This window comes from Balaenoptera borealis (assembly GCF_965194805.1).
Source record: "Balaenoptera borealis genome assembly, chromosome: 11".
NCBI lineage: Eukaryota > Metazoa > Chordata > Mammalia > Artiodactyla > Balaenopteridae > Balaenoptera > Balaenoptera borealis.
Window position 1 is genome coordinate 31,256,644 of NC_138868.1, and position 26,072 is coordinate 31,282,715.

Below are 26,072 nucleotides of genomic sequence, written 5' to 3' on the forward strand. Positions count from 1 at the left end.
GGCTCCCTGCAATGGTGTTCAGTTCAGGTTGGTAGATTGCTCTAAGGAAAAATTATTAAATGGAGCAGTTCTCTTTGGGTTGACAATTTATAGCCTGGGATGATCCTTATGAGGTGATTTGGTCCTTTCTCCAAAGCAGTTTTGTATCAATACTTTCTTTTCTACAACTGCTGTAGGTGCCAGGAACAGAGGCTTTTGCAGCCACCCTTGAGGACCTACACAAATCCTTTCTCATCTTTTTCCTCTTTGGCAGAATCAGATTCCACTTGGGTATTTATAGGGTTTCATTTGCTCTGATTAGGCAGCGTCTCCATTCTGATTGGTTGGTGCCAGGCTGTATCTGATGCTGAGTATTTTGAATAGCACTCTTGTTTTTCATGCTGCATAGAAAGGGCCCAGGGAAGGGACTCCTCCTCACCCACCAGGAATGAATTGCAGTTTGTACAAGCCAATCCAAGTGACATCATTCCGCTTGCCAGTGACTGATTTAGGTATTAGCAGGTAGCCCCATCCTGGCCAATAAAACGAGAGTAAGCCTAATGGGGAAGCTTCTGGGAAAAATGTCTCCAGTCTTAAGAAGAGCTGTCCAACGGGCTTCACAATAAAGTTGGCAGATTGAATACATGTATTCACCACTGGTTCCTTCCAAAGCCCCACTAAAAAGACAGTAAAGAAATTTCCTTTAAAGGGTAAATCTGTAAGAACAAGAAAATAGGAGAAAGAAGACCAACAATATTATAAATGCTAAAAGTTTTAAAGTAGGAACCTATTGCAGACCTAAGAAAGTTGAATTCTAAGCCATCAGTGGAGAAAGCTGAGAAAAAAAAAAATCAATTTCACAAGAACGCTCAAAAATAGCAGGAAATGGAAATTCTGGTCACAGGATAAGGGCCAGGCTAAAAACAAAAGAATTTTTAAAAATCTGTTAAAGAAAAAAAAAGACATCTACAAATCCCCTCTGTGCATCTATAAATTACCTCTCCCTACACTGAAGAGTCATTTTCCAGGAGGGGACAGAGGACCTCTTGCTTAGGAACACCAAGCAAAGTTGAGGATAGGGGTGTACCAAGGAGACTAAGTGAAATTCTACATACTCATTGTTAAGAGCCTCAGGACTCTTCCACAAACAGGGCTCCCAAAATGCTGGTAGCCAGGATTAAAACCTCCAGGCAGGAGACTGGAGGATTCTTCTCTGGGTTATCTTTCTAGCCAAGAGAAAAAAATTAAAGATCATGTTATCAAGGATTCCTCCAGTAAGTCTTCCCAGCCAGATCACATAGCACTGAAGCTCGCAGTTAACAGGACCCAGTCATGTGCAAAAAATTTCAACTAGCTTTTTAGTGGCCCACTCTTAAGTAAGCTTAGACTGTAAAGGATCATCAGAGGAAGTCTCTAACATGAAGAACAGAGTCCAAGACAAATATGGAAAAACAGTTTGGAAGAGACAGCTATGATACAGGGAGAAAAAAACTTCAAGGAAAGAACAAGATGCTATTTTTTAATTTTTTTACAAAAGAGATGAGGGAGAGATTCAAAGAACAGAAAATACCTCTTGAAAATTAAAAATAAGAGAGAGAAAATTTTTCAATAAAAGGACTAGATGTTAAAGCTGAGGAAACCTTCCTAAAAATAGAGCAAAAGGTGAAATAAGGTGGATGAGGGGGGCAATAGTAGAGGACAAAATGTACAACACCCAAATAATAGAATTCTAGAAAAGAAAAAGAAAAACAATAGGGGAAGATTAAATGAAAGAATAATTTTTTAAAAATTCCAGTACTGGAGGTTGTAAGTTTCCAGATTGAAGGGTCCTACTAGGTGCCAAAGAATAAAAATAGGTCCACACTAGGGCATTAAGGCACATCATCATGAAATTTCAAAACACTGAGGACAAAGAGAGTCTATTATAGAGGTGGAGGAATATCATAATACATATTAAAGAACAAGAATCAAAATGACATTGGACTTCTCTACAGTAACATGGGAAGCTGGGAGGTTGTAGAGCCTTCAAAACTCTCAGTGAAAATTACTTCCAAAGTATAATCTATACCCAGCCAAACTATCAATCAAACATTAGGATACAATAAAGATATTTTCAACTGTTCAAGGTCTCAAAAAATATATTTCCCATGTACCCTGTCTCAGAAAGCTACTAGAGGATTTATTCCACCAAGGGAATAAAGCAAGAAAATTGAAGACAAGAAATCTGAGAAGGAGGGCATTCAACACAACAAACAGACCCAGGGAACTCCAGGATAATGGTGGAGACAGGGACCTCAGGATGGCAGCTGAGCAGGAAACCTAGGGAGAAATCAGTCCACACTGGTGCAGGTTAGGAGGTTCTGGGGACTATATCTCTGAGAAAATAAGGTTGATAAATGATGCTATTAAAGGTATCTGGCATGCATGATGGAACAAGCCTTAGCCAAAAGCCAAGATGTTGAGTTTAGCAAATAGCAAAGACAGAATGAACTGTGTCTCTGATGACATCACAGAACCATCCCTAAAATCATCCTGTCTCCAGATGTCGTGTAATGTGAGATAATAAATAGCTCCTAGTTTAAATCACTTTCAGCTGGGTTTTCTATTTCTTGTGGCCAAAGTCATCCAATTGATACAGAACTCAAGTTCCTTCAGAAGAAAAGGGATAGGGTGCTTGACACATAGTCTGGAAAACCATCGTGAATTAGGAAGCTCTCTAATTAGTCACATGAACGTTCTTACTAGCTTTCTCTCCTGCATCTATTCAGTCTCCTTTCTGCAGCCATCATTTCCTCTGCTTCCTCATCGTCTGCTTTTTATTTTTTATTTTTTTAAGTAGATGGCTGGTCACAACTCTCTTCTATTTAATGGCTTCTTTTCTATTTCAGCTGCCATTGTTAAAATGCATATTTTCTACTATTTTCTTTTTCTTTTATATTGGAGTATAGTTGATTTACAATGTTGTGTTAGTTTTAGGTGTACAGCAAAGTGATTCAGTTATACATATACATATATCAATTCTTTTTCAGATTCTTTTCCCATATAGGTTATTACAGAATATTGAGTAGAGTTCCCTGTGCTGTACAGTAGGTCTGTTTTGATTATCTGTTTTATATATAGTAGTGTGTATATGTTAATCCCAAACTCCTAATTTATTCCTCCCCCACCCACCTTTCCCCTTTGGTAACCATAAATTTGTTTTTGAAGTCTGTGAGTCTGTTTCTGTTTTGTAAATATGTTCATTTGTATCATTTTTTGAGATTACACAAGTGATATCATATGATATTTATATTTCTCTGTCTGACTTCACTTAGTATGATAATCTCTTGGTCCATCCATGTTGCTGCAAATGGCATTATTTCATTCTTTTTTATGGCTGAGTAATATTCCATTGTATATATGTACCACATCTTCTTTACCCATTCCTCTGTTGATGGACATTTAGGCTGATTCTATGTCTTGGCTATTGTAAATAGTGCTGCAATGAACATTGGGGTGCATGCATCTTTTCAAATTATGGTTTTCTCTGGATATATGCCCAGGAGTGGGACTGCTGGATCATAATGCTGTTCTATTTTTAGTTTTTTAAGGCACCTCTATACTGTTCTCCATAGTGGCTGTACCAATTTAGATTCCCACCAATAGTGTAGGAGGGTTCCCTTTTCTCCACACCCTCTCCAGCATTTAGGGTTTGTAGACTTTTTGATGATGGCCATTCTGACTGGTGTGAGGTGATACCTCATTGTAGTTTTGATTTGTATTTCTCTAATAAATAGCAATATTGAGCATTTTTCATGTGCTTTTTGGCCATCTGTATGTCTTCTTTGGAGAAATGTCTATTTAGATCTTCTGCCCGTGTTTCGATTTTTTTTTTTTTTTTTGATATTGAGTTGCATGAGCTGTTTGTATATTTTGGAGATTTATCCCTTGTTGCTTCATTTGCAAATATTCTAGTAATTTGAGAAAGTAAATAGGATAGGTTCAGCCCATATTTTAATGTCAGGCCACATGATGTCTCAGACCAGCTTTCTGATTGGTTTTCCTTGGTTACAATTCCCATCTCTGGTCCAATCAGTTGGTGTTCCTGGGGGAAAGGAAAATAGTACCAGGGTCATGGTGACATAAAACTAGCCACCTAGATGCACCCACCACCTCAACAGAGATTACTGAGAGAAGGAAGGAGACACTTCTTCTTAGAATGGGCTGTGGAATAGACTAAATTAATCTCAGATAACTGAGGTTAATTAACCTCAGTTAATTAATTAATTTAATTAATTTTTCATGGTTTTTTTGAAACATGAAAAAAAGAGAGAATACATAAATTCCTTCCATGCTACCTCACAGGAAAGTCATTTTAAAGCTTAAACTACAACTTCCTGCTACAATCAGTTTCTCATGGCCTCATTGGAAATGAGATACAGCAGCTTCCCACCACTTCTATAATATCCATTCTGGAAATATTATACCCCTTGGGTAGTTTCATCTCCAGGCAAAAGAAATCCCATTTCCTTACATTGTCATTTTAAGGACTAAGGGGAAAAAAAATCTCATTCATCACATTTATAAAACTTATTTCCACAAAATGAATGTGTAGATCAGTTTTTGTTCAGAAATAATGAAGGCATTACATAAATGTCAAAGGCTATATCTTAAGTTATGTCATTTTTATTCATAGACTATGTACTGATACAATTTAAATATGCAAAATCTTTTGTCCTTGCATGGGTCATAAAATACATGGGCCATTTCCTGTAGGAGCCAGAAAAATTCATGATGGGTGATAGAATAATATATAGATCTACATATAGACATATAGTACATTATAGAGAGATATACCTAGTTAAAACTCATGTGCCTTTAAGTACATATAAACTTGATGATAGCTTAGTGTATGTGTATCTATTTCTAGATAATGCTAACATATCTTGTGCATATACAGGGAGATTAGAGTGTGTATATATATGTACATTTGTTGAGAGAGGACAAGAAAGAAAGCAACATGTTTTTAAAGACAGGTATTAATATGTTCTAAAAACATGTTAGTGTTATATCTTTAATACATATTTTAATATGCCTTTAACCCTGTGGCAGCCCAGCAAAAACATAAAATCGGCCTAGCAATGGGGTCATGGCAGATTCATTAAGGCTTATTCAGGTGTAGGGACTTTCTCACTAGTAGCCTATATATGTCCAGTCTATGGGCAGTAAAAGCACCTGTGTACTGAGGATTTACCAAATGCTAGGAATGGTGCTAAGGGCTTTTAATCTCATTTAATTTAACAAAGAACAGAGGAAGCTGGTCTATATCCAAATGTGGTAAACTCTTCCCTTATGTTCTCATAGTTGGTCCATACTCCGCATCTGAGCTACCATCACCCCAGGCAGACCTCACACCTGAGCTTGGCAATTACTTTGCCTGCTCCCCTCTATCCTTTCCCCGGCCACTTTCTCCTTTTGTACAGTGAATACTCTATGAGATCTCCTCCCATCAGCCCTTGAATTTGGGGGGACAGACACTGTCTTCTTCCCACTTTCTGTATGGGAGAAAGAAATCACTTGGAGAACATGGGCTTAGCAAAGTCTGAATTCCACTGTTCCCACTCTGGGCATTCTTGGCTAAATTGGTGCGAACTTCGTCATCTGTGAGATTACATGATTAGGTAGATGATCTCCGAGACTCATCTTCAATAGTCAAGTTCTGCCCTCTCCAAAGCTCACCCAGTCTCCACTCGTGGAGTGGCAGTGGCTGTGGGGAGGTTAGGCTTGGGAAGTCATCATTGACTCCTCAAGGTATCACCAGAGGCCCACCCCTTCTAGATACACCCTTTCCTTCGAGAGAGGGGTCGTTTGGGTTTTCTGGTTCCATCAGTTTGGGAATAAGCTTATCTCAACATACACAAAACAACTAAGAAGGCTATACAAAGGAGTGAGAATATTTTCTTCTTTTTTCCTTTTAGCCTACAAAGTTACTAAGATCAACCACTCTTCGTTTCCTTTTCTCACACAGGACAATGATATGTCCTCAGACAGTGCAGCCTTGAACTCACCCTTGACTTCTTAGCTGACCTGAAGTCCAGTTGGTTTGGGAGAAGGGAGTCTGCTCACTTTTATGATTGTTTGCATCAATTGCCCAGTCAATTAACATTATTGTGTTCTCCCAATCTGATGTTGAAGGACATTTTATAGGTTAATGCTATACCACGTCCAGTTCTCCCACAGGACACCTCACTTTCGTGTTTTGAAGCAGAAGTATACAAATTTGCCAGCCCTCCTCCTTATCTATTCCACCCATTTCTTTTTTTTTTTTTTTTAATAGTGAATACAGAGAGATGTCAGAGGAGCTAGTTAGAGTAGCAAGTATTAAATTTATTTATTTATGGCTGTGTTGGGTCTTCGTTTCTGTGCGAGGGCTTTCTCTAGCTGTGGCAAGCGGGGGCCACTCTTCATCGCGGTGCGCGGGCCTCTCAATATCGCGGCCTCTCTTGTTGCGGAGCACAGGCTCCAGACGCGCAGGCTCAGTAGTTGTGGCTCACGGGCCCAGTTGCCCCGCGGCATGTGGGATCCTCCCAGACCAGGACTCGAACCTGTATCCCCTTCATTGGCAGGCAGACTCTCAACCACTAGCGCCACCAGGGAAGTCCCCTCTTCCACTCATTTCTTAACTACAGAGGTAGATTTAACTTCCAGGGGTGGGAGGTTGAAAGGAGGAAGAAACCTCGTGCAAAGCTCATAGCAGCTGTTCCTAATTATAAATCATTAAGGAAGAAAGCAGCCTATTCAGAACAACTGCAAAAACCAATCACGGAGCATAAACTCCCATCTTCCTCCGTCTTTGCCAAATTAAGCCAGTTGTTCCAGACTCTCCTTCCTAAATCAAAGTCATACATTGTATAAGGACCTGCCTATGGTTGCCTTCAGAGAAAATTCAAAGTTGTTTCTGTAAGGTTATTTTACCTATGGAATCTATCCACATAGGTAATATGTACAAAATGAAAGTGTCAATTACTGTAAACACGAAGTGAGTGGCTGCACAGAGTAATGTTTTAATATAACTCTCCTCTAGTTTTCTACAGCTGTGTTTATTTTAATACCATTTTTCTCATCATAAAAATAATCTTAATATTTTTTTCATTATAAAAATAATCTATGCATGATATAGAAAATCTAGAAAATAACATTAGGCCTAGGACAGAATATAAAAATCATCTCATTTTCCATCCTATCATCTTATAAATGTTACTATTTTAGAATACATTCCTCCACTCTTTTTCTCCTCTTCATACAGATTTTTTTTACAAAGTGCATCTCACCGTACAAATTATCATATAACATCTTTCTTTCTCTTAATGGAATCGCAGGCATGTTGTATGCGTTAAGTATTTCTCTTACAACCTTATTCGTAATGGCTGCAAAGTAGTCCCTTAAATGGTTGGACCATAATTAAAAAAAAAAAAAACTCCTGTTGTTGCACATTTAGATTGTTTCCCATTTTTACTATTAAAAACATTGTTTCAGTGACTCATGGTTGATAAATTTTTGCATGCATTTCCTTCTGCTCTATTCCTCAGGATTGATACACTGGGTCAGAGTTTGCAAAACTTTAATATTCTAAAAGTTATTCACAGAAGAGTCATTACACCAAGAATTTTGCTGTAAGAGCTAGAAAGATTGTGCCAATTCAGTTTTTTAGAATCTTAGATTCTTTGAGTAAATTAAAGGAAATTACTTCTGGAGAGTCTAATTTAAATGTTCTGGAGTGGCGCCCAGGCCAGGCACATATATTTTTTTTTTAAGTGATAGAGCTGATTTTACAGTCCAGCTAGGGTTGAGGACCACTGGGGCTCAATCCAGTTAAGGAGCTCCTGATCTACCCCGGAATTTTACTTACAGGGAAGAGATAACTGTGTGCTGACACACAATATTTTATAATCCCATATAAAAATTTTTTTAAAAACATGACTGGAACAGAAACTTTTTTGAGTGATGCAACTATGAGTCCTTATAAATGAGTTTTATAGAATATCTTTCGTCTGTGTGCATCCGTATGTAAGCACACGTACATTAAACATCTAAGTTACAGCAATGATTGATGAAAAGAATATAAATTGCTCTCCCCGCCCCATCACCTCCTTACTTTGGAGTCCAAGAGTAAATCTACAACAAACAAATGAGGTGAGCACTTTCACCTCTATTTTGTCATCTAAATTTTCAAAGAATTTTTTTAAAGGAATGGATGAATAAAAAGCACTGGAGGGCTTCCCTGGTGGCGCAGTGGTTGAGAATCTGCCTGCCAATGCAGGGGACGCGGGTTCGAGCCCTGGTCTGGGAAGATCCCACATGCCACGGAGCAACTAGGTCCGTGAGCCACAATTACTGAGTCTGCGCGTCTGGAGCCTGTGCTCCGCAACAGGAGAGGCTGCGATAGTGAGAGGCCCGCGCTCCGCGATGAAGAGTGGCCCCCGCTCGCCGCAACTAGAGAAAGCCCTCGCACAGAAACGAAGACCCAACACAGCCATAAATAAATAAATAAATTTTAAAAAAATTAATTATTAAAAAAAAAAAAAAAAAAACACTGGAAGCGTGGCATCCAACGCCTTAAATTCTCAGGGGCAGGAAAATGAGATCCGACTACTTCCTCTTTCTAAACTTTCTTAATCTCTTAGAACATTATAATCCTCTCATCATCCTAAAGAAGTTTGAGCAGCGTCGCCCTGCTCTCTGCTTGCAGGCCCCTTTGACAGCAGTAAATGCCACCCAGTCTCCCCCTTCCCACTGACCCAGTCTGCTGGGGACATTAATGTCACCTGACAAATAATGCCTGTACCCAACCCCCAGCCCCCGAGTAGAGTGTGCCTTTCCATTTATATCTTTAGTATTCTCTCATCATTTATCCCATTTGAGCTCAGGCCTTTGCATTCAACTCTAAATATCTCTACAATTCCCGGTGAGAGGCCTAGCCATGCCAGCTTAAGCCACATAAAGATCAATTTACAAAAGACAGGAACTATTTGTGTCCAAAAATGTTGGCTTGTATTGTCTTTGGCCATTTCCTACCGAATAGAGCTACACTCCTGATTAATAATAAAAGTGAAACCTAACATTTATTAAGTAGATCATTTAAGAAACCTGGTGCTATAGAAAGGACATCCTATGTGTTCTTTTCAGTATTCCCACATTACCTATTTTACAGTGGAGGAAACTGAGGCTTAGAGAGGTCAAGACACTTATTTAAAGTTACAAAACAGGTAGGTAACAGATGAACTTAAGCTGAGATCCGCCATTTAACTTGAACACCAGCATGCTTATTCACTACACTTCTGAACATAGTCTCTCATTGATGGTTATCAAGGTATCTTCTAGCAAAACTCTAGCCAAATTGTTCCTCCAAAACACTATTTGGAATTATGTTAAGGGAACAGTCTCTCTCATTAGAGTAAACCACAGAAACTTTCATTGTTTTAGCAAAGAATTCTAGAAGGATAGTGTCCAGTTAGGGGGAGAATCAAATATCTGTTCATGTGTACCTATCAATCACAATATTTTTCTGCCAAATGTCTTGTTTTGCTTTCAAAAAGCAGTCTGTATCCTTGTACAGGCATACCTCCTCCTACTGCATTTTGCTTTATTGCACTTAACAGATATTGCATTTTTTACAAATGGAAGGTTTATGGTAACCTTGCATTTTTCAGATGATGGTGAGCATTTTTTTAGCAAAAAAGTATTTTTTAATTAAGGTATGTAAATTTTTTAGACATAACGCTGTTGCACACTTAGTAGACTACAGTATAGTATAAACATAACTTTTATATGCACCAGGAATCCAAAAAATTCATGTACTTGCTTTATTGTGATATTCACTTTATTGCAGTGATCTGGAAACAGAACCTGCAGTATCTCTGAGGTGTGCCTGGACCTCTTCTTTCTGTTTATACCAAGTCTACAAATCCATCAAGACCACACCCATACCCTGTACAGTTGAATTTGTTGCCTATTTACTCCAGGAACAGTAATTCCCCTTTTCCCATAAATTTCTGGTTCACCCAACTATACAAATCCATTCAGAAAGGGACCAAACATAGGCTATGAGTATCTACTCTATGTGTACTATGCTTGTTGTAGAGAAGAGCTTTATGTAAGGGGAAAGATATAGGAACTAGCAAAATATGATATAGTGGGAGAGGAGGGAAGCAGATTAAGCACAATCTTGGCCAAGTTACTTCATTTCTGAGTCTCAGTTTCTTCATCTTCCAAATGAAGAGGTTAGGTTAAATAAACTCAGTTCTAATTTCTGGTACATCTTTATATGTCTTTCATTGTCTGCAACACTGTCAGTGCTCAATTAGCAGTGTTGAATTGACTTACTAATTTTGAGTCTTTCAAAAAAAAAGATTATGTCTAAACCCTAAGCACATATAATTATTACTTGGCTTCAAGTTTTGCCAGAAATGCAAAGCTTCACTGAAATTCTCATTTAGCTTGGCTTGGCGATTTGAGATGAGAGTAATCTTCACAACAAAACCTTATTCAAGAATTCAAATTCAGCCAAGCCAAAACTTTACGAAGATGCTTTCTTACCTTTCATTCACTCCTAAAGCTATGTCTCTCTGGCTCCTACCCTAAAAGTGCTTTTACAACATTACAGTGATCTCCTAGTTGTCAAACACAATGGTGACTCTTCAAACCTCATCCAACTCAACTTCTCCATGCCATTGGAGAGTGCTGACTCTTTTTTTTTTCATGTATAAATATAAAGATTTTATGTGGTTTTTTAAAAATTGAAGTATAGTTGATTTACAATGTTTCAGGTGTACAGCAAAGTGATTCAGTTGTATACATATTCTTTTTCAGATTCTTTTCCATTATAAGTTACCACAAGATATTGAATATAGTTCCCTGTGCTATATAGTAGGTCCTTGTTTATTTTATATATAGTAATGTGTATATGTTAATCCCAAATTCCTAATTTATCCCTCCTCCCCCCTTTCCCCTTTGGTAACTGTAAATTTGTTTTCAAAATCTGTGAGTCTATTTCTGTTTTGTAAATAAGTTCATTTGTATCATTGTTTTCGATTCCACATATAAGTGATATCATATGATATTTATCTTTCTCTGATTTACTTCACTTAATATGATAATCTCTAGATCCATTCATGTTGCTGCAAATGGCATTATTCCATTCTTTCCTATGGCTGAGTAATATTCCATTGTGTGTATACACACATACACACCCCCCCACACACACACCACATCTTCTTTATCCACTCATCTGTCAATGGACATTTAGGTTGTTTCCATGTCTTGGCTATTGTAAATAGTGCTGCTATGAACACTGGAGTGCCTGTATCCTTTTGAATAAGGGTTTTTGTCTTTTCTGGATATATGCCCAGGAGTGAGATTGCTCGATCATATAGTAACTCTATTTTTAGTTTTTTAAGGAACCTCCATAATTTTTTCCATGGTGGCTGTACCAATTTTACATTCCCACCAACAATGTAGGACGGTTTCCTTTGAAGATTGCTGACTCTTCTTTTCTTACTCAACTCTCTTGACCTGCATGAGCCTTTCTTTACTCTGATGCCTTATTTCTCCTCCTACTCCCATTTCAATCTCCTTTATGAGTTTTTTCTCTCATTTTCCCTCAGATATTAATGTCCCTGGGTTCCATGCTTAGTCCTTATCTCACTTCATGAATTCTCCCTGGGTGGTCTCACCCACATGGCAAACTTCCTAAATGTTTCTTCCTAAATGGAATTTCCCATCCTCACCTCTCTGCTGAGTTTCAGGTATGTACATGACAAATATCTCCACCAGAAACATCCCACAAATACCTTAAGGCCAACATATACAGAACTAAATCATTATATTCCATCCCAAAGCTATTCCAGCTTCATTAATATGTATATGAATATAAACTGATGGACACTCTCTCTGTAGGGGATAAATGAATATAAACAATTCAGGGAATAAATGCAACCAAATTTTAAAGTCCAAATCCTTTAGTCCTTCAGCACCAAAAATTTCTTATGTAACTATTTTATTTTATTTTATTTTAAAATTAATATACAATGTAACTGACTTTTAAAAATACAGTTCTATGAATTTTAACACATGGATAGATCCATGTAACTATCTCCACAGTAAAAGAACAGACAGAACAGTTCCCTATCCTGGCTGCCTCCCACCCAAAATTCCCTATATTATCCCTTTGTAGTCATACCTTCTCTTTACTCCTTATTCCTACAAGTAACTGATCTTTTTCCTGTCACTGCAGTCCTGTCTTTTAGAGAATAGCATAGGAATGGAATTATACGTTATACAACTTCTTGAAACTGGCTTCTTTCAATAGGTATAATGCTTTTTTAGATTCATCCAAATTGTTTTGTGTACAAATACAATTTGTATTTGTATTTGCACAATATTCCTTTTGTTGATGAATAGTATTCCGTTATATGGATATAGCGCAGTTTATTTATACATTCACCTACTGAAGGACTTTTGGGTGTTTTCAATTCTTAGCAATTATGAATAGAGCTGCTATAAATGTTCATGTTCAGGTTTTGATGTGAAGATAAGTTTTCATTTCCCTAGGGCAAATACCTATGAATGGGATTGCTGGGTCATATGGTAAATATATGTTTAACTTTATAAGAAATTTCCAAACTGCTATCCAGAGTAGCTATATCATTTTGATACTGGGAATGTCTGTGAGTTCCAGTTTCTCCACATCCTCACCAGCACTTATCAGTATTTTTTATGTTAGCTATTCTAATAGATGTGCCATAGTATCTCACTGTGGTTTTAATCTTCATTTCTCAAATGGCAAATAAATATTTTTATGCGCTTGTTTGCCATCTTTTTGCCCAAATTGTTTGGGATATTTTAGTTCCTTTGTTTTTCCATACAAATTTTAGAATGAGTTTTTATATACTTTCTAAAACTCCTGTTGGAATTTTTATTTGAATTGAGTTAAATCTACAGATAAATTTGAGAATAGTTAAATCTTTACTCTGTTGAGTCTTCTAATTCATGAACACAGTATTCTTTTTTTAATTGAGTGGTTTGTTTTCTTATGGTTGAGTTATGAGAGTTCTTTTTAGATTCTAGACACAAGTCTTTTGTTGGATATGTGATTGCAAATATTTTCTCCCAGTCTATAGCGTGTCTTTTCATTCTCAAAATAGTGCCTTTGAAGCAAAAGTTTTTCATTTTGCTCAAATCTAATTCATCTGTCTTTTACAGATTGTGCTCTTGGTATCACATCTAAGAATTCTTTGTCTAACCCCAAGTCACAAAGTTTTTCTCCTTTTTTTTCTTTAAAATTTCATATTTCTATATTTTACATGTAGATCTATGACCCATGTGAGTTAATTTTTGTACAGAGTTTGAAGTGAAGATCAAGGTTCATTTTTTGCATATGGCTATCCATTTGTTTCAACACCATTTGTTGAAAGGCCATCCTTCCTCCATTGAACTACTTTCACAACTTTGTGGAAAATCACATGGGCATATTTGTGTTCTCTATTTTGTTTCATTGATCTATGTGTCTGTCATTTTGCCAATGTCACACTGAATTGATTTCTGTGGCTTTATAGTAAATCTTAAAATCTGACAGTGTGATTTCTCCAACTTAATTACAATTTTTCAAAATCATTTTAGTTATTATAGTTCCTTTGCCTTTCCATATACCTTTCAGGATCAGCTTATCTGCATCTATAAAAATAATGCTGAGATTTGGCTGGAATTGCACTTAAATCTATACGTCAATTTGGGGAGAGTTACATCTTTGCTATGCCTATTCTTTCAATCCATAAAGTAGTATATCTCACCATTAATTTAGATCTTCTTTAATTTATTTTGCCAGGGTTTTGTAGTATTGCTCATACAAACCCTGTTCATGTTTTGTTAGATTTATATCTAAGTATTTAAATTTTTGGAGCTAATGTAATTTTTTTTTTTCTGCACCATGCAGCATGCGGGATCTTAGTTCCCCAACCAGGGATTGAACCCATGCCCCCTGCAGTGGAAGTGTGGAGTCAACCACTGGACTGCCAGGGAAGCCCCTCGAGCTAATGTAATTTTTAAAATTTTGTTAATTGCTGCTATAAAGAAATACATTTGATTCTTGTGTGTTGACTTTGTATCCTGCAATCTAATTAAATTCACTTACTAGTTTAGGAGTTCTTTTGTGGATTCCTTGGAATTTCCTAAATGGACAATCATATCATCTAAAAATATGCTTGCCTTTATTTCTTTTTCTTACCTTATACTGGCTAGGACATCCAATACAATGTTGAGTGTTGAACGTGGATATCCTTCCATTGTTCATATGATTAGGGGAAAAGCATTCAGTCTTTCACCGTTAAGTATGATGTTAGCTAGGTGTTTTTGTAGATACCTTTTATCAGGTTAAGAAACTTTCCTTCTATTCCTAGTCTGCTCAGAGTCTTTCTTATGAATGGATGTTGAATTTTGTCAAATACTGTTTCTGCATATGATATGATCATGTGATTTTTCTTTTTTAGATTGTTTACAATCTGAATGGTGGATTACACTGACTAATTGTTTAATATTGAACCAGTCTCACATTCCCAGTTTTAATCTCCACTTGGTAATAGTGGATTATTATTTTTATATATCGAAAGATTTAACTTCTTAATATTGTATTTTACTGAGTATTATTGCATTTATAGTCATGAGGCATATTTGGCCTGTAGTAGTGTTCTTTTTTTTTGTTGTAGTGCTGTCTTTGTCTAGGTTTGGTATCTGGGTAATGCTGGCCTATAAATTGCGTTGGGAGTGTTCTCTCCTCTTCTAATTTCTGGAAGAGATTGTATAGCATTGGCTGTAATTCTTCTTTAAATATTTGGTAGAATTTGCCAGTGCAACCATCTGTGCCTGAAGATTGCTTTTTTTTTTTTGAAACTTTTAACTACAAAGTCAATTTCTTTAACTGTTATAGAATTATTTGACTTATCTATTACATCTTGAGTGAGTTTTGTTAGTGTATTGTTATCAAGGAATTGTTCTATTTCATCTAAGTTTTCAAATTTGTGTCAATAGAGTTGTTTTTAGTATTCCCTTAATATCTTTTTAATGTCTGTGGGATCTGTAGTGATAACCCCTCTTTCATTCCTGATATTGGCAATTTGTGTCGTATCTCTTTTTTTCTTTGTTAGTCTCCCTAAAGGCTTATCAATGTCATTAATCTCAAAGAATCAGCCTTTGTTTTTTTATTGTTTTTCTCTATTGTTTTCTGTTGTCAATTTCACTGATCTCTGTTCTTACCTTTATTATTTCCTTCTTTCTGCTTTCTTTGGGTTTAGTTTATTCCTGTTTTTCTAGTTTTGTTTTTTTTAATGGAAACCTAGGTTATTGATTTGAGACTTTTCTTCTTTTCTTAGACAAGCATTTAATGGTATTTATTTTTTAAATTTCTGTGGAAAATTCTGTGTCGTAGAAAAATACTCAGACCTGGTCTTAGGGTACATCAGATTTAATTTGAATGCAGACAAGATATTGGTAAATTAATGAATCCATCACCTCATTTGAGAGAGGAACAAAGTGATTCAAATGTGAAAACTCTAGATGGTCCAGTGCAGAGTTAATCACAGAGTTATAATAGGCAAGAGTTGTTGAGCAACGAACAGACAAAGCTATCTCTGCAGCAGAGTGGGGGCCTCTTCTGCAAGGCTCTTGATCTTTTTTACTAAAAGAAACTCTGATAACCCCATGTATTTTCTTCAGTCATACATGCTCCTACCTTTATGTCTCTTCTACTAGGAAACACCAATATGCATTGTGGAAGTGTCCATGGTATGTTGTTTGTAATATACTCAATTGCTCCTTTTGTGATTCACTCAGTAACTATTAATAAATATTTCTGGTGTGTTTGAGGCTACAAAGGATTTACTTTAAGCCTCATATTTTAATAAACTTAAAGCAGTTCCCTTAGGCGGGAAACACAATATATACAAATGAAATCTACATTAAGCAGTAATAGTTATCATTTATTTAAAACATACTATGTGCCAGACATTGTATGTGCTGGGTACATATATTTAATTTCTACCACCATCCTGTAAGGTATACATAATCAGGAGGGTAGTGTCATAGAAAAAATATAGGTGTGAGAGTTAGAAACCAAGTTTGACAGACTTGTGGTTGCCAAGGGGGAGGGGAGGAGGGAGAGGGATGGACTGGGAGTTTGGGGTTGGTAGATGCAAACTATTACATTTAGAATGGATGAACAACAAGGTCCTACTGTATAGCACAGGGAACTGTATCCAATCTCCTGGGATAAAACATCATGGAAAAGAATATGAAAAAGAATGTCTCTATGTGTATAACTGAGTCACTGTTGTACAGCAGAGATTGGCACAGCATTGTAAATCAACTAGACTTCAATTTAAAAAAATACCAAACATAAGTAAATAAAAAAAGAAAGAAAGAAAGAAACCAAGTTTGAATCTCTGCTCTCTCGCTTAACATGACTTAAGCCAGTTATATGAACTCTCTGAACTTCAGTTTTTCTAACTGACAAATGGGGATAAAGTTGTTGTGAGGATTAAAAGTGATAACACTTATATGAAAATGTCCTAGTTGGGTAGGGAGAATAGGGATTTTGAAGTCGAAAATACTTTAAACCCCAAAGTACTGCATGTTAGCTATGAGACCTTCAGCGTATTACTTATCCTTTCTGTTTTGATCTCATATATAATATTGAGCTTATTAGATAGACAGATAGATAGATAGATAGATAGGTAGATAGACAGACAGACAGATAGATACAGACAGACAGAAAGACATAGCATCTTCCCCTTCACCATAAATCCTCTCCTTTAGGTGTCTTCCTCTCAATTACTGGCAACTCCACCAATCCATCCTCTCAGCTGTTCAGATCAAACAACTTGGAGTAATTTTTAATTCTCCTCATGACACAATCAATCTGGGAGCAAATCCCATTAGCTCAACCTTCAAAATTTATCTAGACTTCGTCCTCCTCTACTACCCCCTCCTCCATCACCCTGCTCTGAGCCACCTGTCCCATTGTCATAACTTCCTAACTCGTTTTCTCACTTCCACTCTTACCTTCCCATCCACTATTCTCATCACGGCAGCCAGAATGACACTTTTAAACATCAGTCAGATCCAATTCCCCAGTGGCTTCCCATGTCAGTCAGAGGAAACGATGGTCTTTCCAATGGCATTAAAGGTCCCTCCAAAGCTCGCCCACCCCTACCACCCATCTTACCCCACTCAGCCACCCGTATGTTCTCTCCTCCTATGTTCTCACCTGCACCTGTACCACACCCAGTCCGCTAGCCTCCATGCCATTCTGGGAACATTCCAGGTTCTCTCCCACCTGAGGGACTTTATAATTTCTATTCCTTCCACTTGGAATGTTCTTCACCACATAGCCTGAAGCCTCCCTACCTCAGCTCCTTTAAGTCTGCTCAAACATCATCTTCTTACCAAAGCCTTCCTTGTTCACTCATTTAAAATTTCAGTAGACTCTCCACCCAGTGCTCTCTATTCCCTTAGCCTACCTTGTTTTTCTCTATAACATTTATCACCGTCTAACAGTGTTATATTGTGCTTATTTACTTTTTTGTTATTATTGTCTCTTCCCCCAAAACACACACACACACAAATGGGAGCTTCACGAAAGCAAGTATTTTTGGCTGTTTTGTTCATCGTTGTATCCCCAAACCTAGAATAGTATCTAGCACATAGTATTCTCTGTCCCCCTCTTGCTGCTCTCCTCTTGTGATTTCCCCTCTCCTCATCTACTCTTCTCTCCTCTTCCCTCCCTTTACCTCCTGTCCCCCTCCTCTCTTCCCCTTTCTCTCTGAAATATATATGTAGACATATCATGGCAAAATTTCTGTACTCATGGAATGTTAGAGAAAGTGATATACAAAGCAAATCTTAAGTTTCCTTGGCTTGTTAGAAAACAACCCCCCTTCAATGGGAAAGAATACAGAATTAATCCTACATTTAAGATATGTGTACTAGCACCCTACAATGTGTCAGGTACTACTTTATTTAAGAGAAATAAGAAATAATCTGTGTCTTCAACTCACTGTCTAATTTGAGAAAAAAGCGAGTAAATATGTAAGAAATAAGAGAAAGGTACTCACACACACAAAATATTTTACCTACTGAGGAGGGAATTGTGGGAGGTTTAAAAATACATTTGACGTGGTCAAGATAAAGCTGGTAATAACAATCAATTAGAGAGAAAACTAATAGCACAGTGTGAATTTGGTGCAGAAGTTTCCCCATCTGATGAACCTAGGGGGTTGACCAAGATGATTCAAGAGTTCCTTTGACAATGAGTCATCCATAATTTCATGATTGCTTTTGCCTGTTTGCGATTATGAAATGATCCTCACGCTATCATTCCTAATATTAGAAGATTCTGTTCTAACCAGTACAAATTGTTAGGCCAGGGAGTGGGTGTTTATGGTATGGGTTTATTTGTTCTCCAGTGGGCCAGGGTTACAGTGAACTCAGCATTTACTGGATAATAAACACATACTAGAACCTTCCCTAATTTGTTAAATGGGACTAAACAAGAGGTGTTTGGGGGCACATTCAGGGGAACTCAAAGAGCTAGATGGAGGAATGCGGAAGGTGACTAGTAATAGCTACAGTGTTCCTGTATTATGAAAACAAAATTGTCCTTCTGAGTAAACATTTAGCAAACTGGCAAATTCATAACTCCAGTGGGCAGAGGGCTGAACATGCCAATGGCAACAGTGAAAAGAAGCCTTGAGGACATCCCTCCAGTTTCCAAACCTTCTTTTATTAGTGGAAACTTTTGGAGTGCTGCTCCATGCCCTAGAGGTCTAACTCTGTGTAAGGTCGAGGGTGGGAACTTCAGACACAAAGGGAACATCTGGGGGGAAAAAACCACATCTTCTTTAAGAGAGCTCTTTGGGAAATGGTAGGAATAGCCAATAAGTGGATGGTACTTTGTGATTTCATATGCATTGTCTCATCTACTCTCATAGTATCTCTGCGAGGTAAGTACTATCATTTTCCTCATTTGATAAAATAGAAAACTGAGAAAAGAGAGATGAAGTGACTTTCCCAAAAGGCAGACACAGGACTTGAAGGCTGGTCTTTTCACTCTCAATTCTACACTCGTCTTTCCCTACTTGCTGTGATGAAATTCAGGAAAAAAGAGCTTGGAGAATTCTGGTCTAGAGTACTGTTTCCCAGGCTTGGTTGCCCATTGAAATCACTTGGGAATATTTATAAACCCTGATGCCTGGGTGCCAACACTAGAAATTCTGATTTAATTGATCTGGGGTACAATCTGGACAAGGGGATTTTTTTTTAAGACCTCCAGGTGATTCTAAAGTTTATTTAGAATTGAGAATAACTACAGGGAAATTATTTTAAATTACAGATACTCTGAGCTCCAGGTCTTTTGAGTTAGATTCCCATAGGTGAGTTGGGGTAATTGTATTATTTTATAATCTTCCCAGGCTGTTCTAGTGAGTAGCCAGATATGAGGACCACTGGTTTACCATATGATCTTTAAAGCTGCTCAAGGTGAGTACTACCTGAAGATCCAGGTACTAGTCCTACCTCTATTCTTGTTCTTGTTCTCATGGGGAACTGATTCATCTTCACAATGTCTCTGTTGTTTCTTTGTCCTAAAATAAGGCTACTGATATTTGTTCCATCAATCTCTTTGAAATGTTCAAAGGAAAAGTGATGAATGCCCAAGTGTTTTAAAAGTTATGACACATCCTACATTTGTAAGGTATTATTATTATTGCTCCCCACTGGTATTCTTGGTTTTTATCTCTAAAATTGACTGCCTTCTGAACAGGCCACCTCCATAGGAGAAGGATTCTAGGCTTTACTTCCTACTCTCTCTTTTGCCCTCTTTACAATCCATGAGGAGGCAGCCTATGACTAAGAAGAAGGGTCACTGCAGATTCTCTTTCCCATCAGAGGAAATAATACATAGAGGAACCTTGCCCCAGTGAGGGGAAATGGAAAGAGATGAGAACTGTGTAGCCCCAAGAGCAAGCGTTTGTTATTAAATATACAAATACAAACAAAGGACTGAAATGTTAGCCAATATGATTTCTCAGCACTCAAATTCAATTCAGAAATGAGACTGCCCATTACCAATAATATCCTATCCAATCGGAAGCATGCAGCTTCTTCACTGGGGCTATGCCAGGGCTTTGTGCATCTAACTCTATAATGGGGATATTAGGAGTGACCTGGCAGTGGGGAGGAGATACTTAAAGAAACATTGCACATTATACAGATGCTTTCTCAGTTCAGACGCAACTCCTTCCAATAGGTCACTACTCTTCAAATTTTCAGAAGGATGACATAAGGGGATGACCTTTAAGAGGTTTTAACCCTTTCAACCCTAAGGAAGACTGCAAATCACTAATGTCTGGGATCCAGTCCCAGAGATTCTGACTTAAGTGTTTTCAGGTGGCATCATGTAGTTTTTAAGCCTACAGGAAGATTGCAGTGGGTAGTCAGTGCTGAGACCCCAAGGAGAGAGAGTTGACAGAGTAAGAGGGGCCAAGTCTGTATCCCCAGTCCCTTACTTTCCCTTGGGGGTTCTTCTGTGTGGGCAGAAAAAAAAAACTCATAAAATTTGAGTTCGCAAAAGCAATATTTCTGAGTAAATACTTTTCTGTAATATGTTGTTATGAATACCTATGTTATCTAAATTTATAAATTAAATACTGTAAGTAGACATGTTATTATTTTACTCATCTCCCAATTTTACATATGTATGCTCCCCCAAATCTTTTTAAAAACATTTTCATGGGGAAAATGAGGAAATCACTCATGATCAGGCGTAAATAGAAGAAGGGTTGATTCCTACAGTATTTTTAGAGCTTTAAATGTCTCATATGCATTGTGACTTCCTAATGTGGGAAAGGAATATAACATGGTATATTTCCCATTCTTACTTGACCATGGAAACTTAAGCCACATAAGACAGGAAGTCTGCAGAATGCATACTGGGAAACTCTGCTCTTGCCCAAAAGAATCCAACCCACCTCAAATATACCTTTAGCAGCTTCCTTTGATCTCTAAGCACAATGCCTCCATGTGTGCGTGCCATCTTACTGCTCATCATAATGAAGCTATCTCCTGTTGAGCTAGTACATTTCATCCAGGAGAAACTTTTCATTTTGTTCCTTTCTGTCATTTACTGGAATACCATCCTTACTGAGTGATTGACATAACAAATGAGCTCACTGTTCAGATGTGATCCTTATCCCTATGACAGAGAATGCTCTTGCCGTTTTCAAGCTCATCAGTATAATAATTCCTTAACTATACAACATCCAAACCACCACAAAATCATACACCAAGTAATGGAGAGTCAAGTAGCACTTCTTATTTGCTAAGTGATGTGTGAGTATACAATGATGGGTAATAATATGAATTGTAATTACAATGAATTGAGCATTCCTTGGGCTATGGTACTGATTAAAAAATTAATAATAACTATGAGTGATATTAATGATCATATTTGGAGTATTTATTATGTGGTGGCCTCTGTACTAAGGACTCAACATTTAATTCTCACTATAATGATCCCCACAAGATTGGTACTGTTATCTCCATTTTACAACTAGCAAAACTGGGTGTGCGACTGACAAGGGGTTAATATCCAAAATACAAAAAGCTCATGCAGCTCAATATCAAAAAAACAAACAACCCAATCAAAAAATGGGCCGAAGATCTAAATAGACATTTCTCGGGCTTCCCTGGTGGCGCAGTGGTTGAGAATCTGCCTGCTAATGCAGGGGACACGGGTTCGAGCCCTGGTCTGGGAAGATCCCACATGCCGTGGAGCAACTGGGCCCATGAGCCACAACTGCTGAGCCTGCGCGTCTGGAGCCTGTGCCCTGCAACGGGAGGGGCCGTGATAGTGAGAGGCCCGCGCACCGCGATGAAGAGTGGCCCCCGCACCGCGAGGAAGAGTGGCCCCCGCTTGCCGCAACTAGAGAAAGCCCTCGCACGAAAACGAAGACCCAACACAGCTAAAAATAAATAAATAAATAAATAAATAAATAAATAAATAAATAAATAAATAAAGTAGCTATTAATTTAAAAAAAAAATAATAATAAAATAAATAAATAGACATTTCTCCAAAAAAGATATACAGATGGCCAAGAGGCACATGAAAAGGTGCTCAACATCACTAGTTATCAGAGAAATGAAAATCAAAACTACAACGAGGTATCATCTCACACCAGTCAGAATGGCCATCATCAAAAAATCTACACACAATAAATGATGAAGAGGGTGCGGAGAAAAGGGAACCCTCCTACACTGTTGGTGGGAATGTAAATTGGTACAGCCACTATGGAGAGTAGTATAGAGGTGCCTTAAAAAACTAAAAATAAAACACCATATGATCCCGCAGTCCCACTCCTGGGCATATATCCAGAGAAAACCATAATTTGAAAAGATACATGTACTCCAATATTCATTTCAGCACTATTTACAATAGCCAGGACATGGTAGCAACCTAAATGTCCATCAACAGAGGAATGGATAAAGAAGATGTGGTACATATATACAATAGAATATTACTCAGCCATAAAAAAGAACGAAATAATGCCATTTGCAGCGACATGGATAGACCTAGAGATAATCATACTGAGTGAAGTAAGTCAGACAGAGAAAGACAAATATCATATGATAATGCTTATATGTGGAATCTAAAAAATAAATGGTACAAATGAACCTATTTACAAAACAGAAATAGAGTCACAGATGTAGAAAACAAACTTATGATTACCAAGGGGAAAAAGGGGGTAGAGGGATAAACTGGGAGATTGGGATTGACATATACACATTACCATATATATAAAATAGATAACTGATAAGAGCCTACTGTATAGCACAGGGAACTCTACTCAATACTCTGTAATGACCTATATGGGAATAGAATCTAAAAAAGAGTAGATATATGTATATGTATAACTGACTCACTTTGCTGTACAGCAGAAACTAACACAACATTGTAAATCAACTATACTCCAATAAAAATTAATTTTAAAAAACCTGGGGGTGAAAGTCAACATAACCTACCCAAAATCACATAACTACTAAGTAGCTAAGTCCAACTACTTAACCCTCTATGACACTGCATTTCTCAATCTGTGGCTTTCCAGAGATTATCCCAAGCTGTTTGAGGACAAAGGCAGTCTAGCACCATATTCCAGAGTTATACCTCTAACTCTAAGTGACTGGCTTTTATACGGTAGCTACAGCTGGTGGCAGACAGAAGGAAATAAAATGAATTAGTAAAAGGCCTATCTAATACTAACCCAGAACTTTAAAAAGCCCAACAATGTACTAGAAATGGTTTCTATAAACATTTTTCATTTTCCTATTACTATTTTTTTAAATTGAAGTATAGTTGATTTACAATGTTTCATGTGTACAGCAAAGTGATTCATACATGTGTATGTCTATATACACACACACACATATATTCTTTTTCATATTCTTTTGCATTATAGATTATTACAAGATTTTGAATACAGTTCCCTGTGCTATACAGTAGGTCCTTGCTGTTTTCTATTATTTTTTTGAGGTACTTGTTCTATTGTATTTGACAACTCTTCTATGAAGAAAATCCTGGGAATTGTTCCCCAGGGAGGAACTATTGATATAGCAGGAAAATACTACTGACCTAGGTTTGAATCTGAGCCTCCACATGACTTTGAGTGAGATACTTAACCACTTCTTGTGGAAAAACTGGGGATAATTATATCTTCCTTGCAGAGTTATTATGAGATATAAATCAGATAATGTCATTTGGAAAGCCACGCACATAGTATTTGTGCAACAAATTATAGTTTTCTTCAGGAAAAACAAGGAAAACAATAGGAAAAACAACAACAATTGAAAAGGTGGCAGGCCGTCTGCTCTTCTGCCCTTTAGCTTCTTGGTGCTGATATCATTTGCAAGTTTCCACTAGGGGGTGATCATACTGTGCTCCAAGTGGTTATTTTAAGTAGCTCAGATTTGGCTGAAAAAGGTAACACTAACTCTAAGGGCTTACCTTGGGCAAAGATGATATAACCTTCCCACCTGTGAAGAGGCAGACACATGCACTGATGGAGCTTCAGTGATGAAAGCTGCAGACTGCGGGATGGTCTCTGTACTTCCTCAGTGCACTTTCATCAGTGTGCATTCTGGCAGTTTCCCAGCCACCAGGAAAACTTTGTACCCAGAGAATCTTTTAATTCAAAGAACAATGATAAGTACATTTGCGTACTCTGTGAAAAGTATATAATGCAATCTGAGGTATTTGATGTAAGTCATAATTAAAATGCCTAAATCTTCATAAAATGATACATGCAGGACCACGAATATTTCATCTTTATATTTGATGAAAAATTATTAATAAATTATTTGTATGGGCATTTTTGCAGATTTATATTTAACTTTTAGACTATAACTACTACTTTGTAGATGGAGGGGATACTTTCTTTTAAAATCAAAGACAGTGGGGTCTGTCAAGGTGGGGAGATGTGACTATAATTTTGGAAAGATGATAAATGTTTCAAAAATGTAAATGCTGTAGACCAGAACATCTAGGGACGAAAATATTTCATAGGTAGATAAATCTTGATGATGCAACTTACTAGCCTCGGTGTACTTGTCAATAAAATGAAAATAATTTTATATAATTTGTGGAGTTGATGTGAGGATTAAATAAAATGACCTGTGTAAAGAGCCTAGCATGAGACCACACATGGAGTAGACACTGATAAATATTACTTCCTTTTGCTTTTTCCTGTGTCAAGATGGGCTTCACCTAGCAGATCTTATTTGGCAGAGTGGTTTAAATATTCTTTGGGGACAGAGAAAGCAGCTTTTAGCAGCTAGCTTTAAGCCCTCAGAAACCTAGAGTGAACGCTAACCAAAAATAAATTAAAAGGCAGTGTGAAAATTGTAAACATAGACTTATTCAGTTATTTTTTATAAAGCTTGTAGAAAACATTTAAAATGTGTAAACGGAAAACAAAGGAGGTGAGCAGCTGTCACAGCTGAGACGACAGTTCCACGGCTTTGGAGAGTTTACACTCATCTTCGCGCCTCAGTTTATCCGTCTTCCTCAAGGGGATAAAATAGAGAAAACAAAGAATATGCTACAAGGGCTTAGAATGCTTCCCCTCAAAGCTCATTATTATGACATAAAAGCAGCTATTTGTAAAGCATTGCTTAGAATCCTGTTGTTATATAATTAGAACAAATCACATTCTGTTGTTCTCCATTTATTGAAAATCAAGAGGAAATCCAATTCTGAGTGGTTGATTGATTCCCAAAGGACTTGTGATGCCGCCTTTTATTTCACAGCCCTGGCAGCCACATTCAACCTATGCCCCAGTGAAAAGAATATAAATAACATGCGTAGGAAATGAATGAACTATCCAAGCAGAAATTTTTCTTATATGCTTTCTTTCCAGTCCTTTTCTTGGGGCTTTGAAATGGTCCTCAACTTACCAGGACCAACAGAACTTCCACCTTTGAAACACAAGGCAGGCTACACCATGTAGCTAGTGTACACAAGCAACATTTGCCACCTCAAAATGTCTCTTTGGGGACTTCCCTGGTGGCACAGTGATTAGGGATCTGCCTGCCGGTGCAGCGGACATGGGTACGATCCCTGGTCCGGGATGATCCTACATGCCGTGGAACAACTAAGCCCATGCGCCACAGCTACTGAGCCTGCACTCTAGAGCCCGCGAGCCACAACTACTGAGGCCGCGTGCCACAACTACTGAAGCCCGTGCACCTAGAGCCTGTGCTCCCCAACAAGAGAAGCCACTGCAATGAGAAGCCCGCGCACCACAAGGAAGAGTAGCCCCTGCTCGCCTCAACTAGAGAAAGCCCACGCGCGGCAAGGAAGACCCAATGCAGCCATAAATAAATAAATAAATTTATAAAAAGAAAAAAACTTTAAAAAAAGATGTCTCTTTGGCATGTGGATTATTTCAAACTGAAAACAATCAAGACCCAAAAGGCTCAAGAAGAAACTTTGACTTTTCCCCTAACTGCCTAAAGA

At 37.6% G+C, this 26,072-nt stretch overlaps 2 long non-coding RNA genes across 2 annotated transcripts in view; one reads left to right on the plus strand and one right to left on the minus strand.

The window, feature by feature from the left end:
- Nucleotides 1–2,898: 2,898 nt before the first annotated feature.
- LOC309606028 overlaps nucleotides 2,899–26,072 on the minus strand; it is a 139,567-nt gene continuing 116,393 nt past the window's right edge. Inside the window, exon 2 of the long non-coding RNA XR_014231614.1 lies at nucleotides 2,899–6,418. This is a non-coding gene — a long non-coding RNA (uncharacterized lncRNA). The remainder of the gene's footprint in view (nucleotides 6,419–26,072) is intronic.
- On the plus strand, nucleotides 10,364–22,722 carry LOC309606026. Its single transcript, XR_014231612.1, has 2 exons — nucleotides 10,364–19,007; nucleotides 19,476–22,722. It is a non-coding gene; the product is annotated as an uncharacterized lncRNA (long non-coding RNA).